The sequence below is a fragment of the Ailuropoda melanoleuca genome, unplaced genomic scaffold, assembly GCF_002007445.2.
Source record: "Ailuropoda melanoleuca isolate Jingjing unplaced genomic scaffold, ASM200744v2 unplaced-scaffold11406, whole genome shotgun sequence".
Classification (NCBI taxonomy): domain Eukaryota; kingdom Metazoa; phylum Chordata; class Mammalia; order Carnivora; family Ursidae; genus Ailuropoda; species Ailuropoda melanoleuca.
The window spans coordinates 32,895-33,334 of record NW_023179845.1 but is presented as its reverse complement, the minus strand read 5'-3'; positions in this window follow the sequence as shown (position 1 = coordinate 33,334).

The following is a 440-nucleotide window of genomic DNA, read 5'->3' as shown; positions in this document are numbered from 1 at the left end:
ATACTGAATTTTTTATATTATCATCTCACATCAATAAAGGTTTGGGTTTTTATATATGTTTGTTTGTTTTGACACCACATGCTTAGAATACAGTTCGTCAAAAAAATTTTAGAGACTAAAACATTCGAGATATGCATTTTGTTTTTTTTGAGTACCTGGACACTTTAGAACAATAGGGTTTGGGTGCATTTAATTCAGTGATAGATGCATACTTGTGAATCCTTCTGGAGAAGAATCCATAAAAGAAGCAGCTGAAAAAGGGACTGAAAAAGAGAAGAGAAAAGGAAACATCATATCTTCACTATTTTGTTCTTTGTGTTTCTTCCTCCCATTATGCAGTAGCATCCAGAAACCCACTGAGTAACAGTCGTCACAGAGTAGGATGATGTGAAAACAATCTAAAATGCAGGCAAATTTCACAAAAGAATTAGATAGAAAAC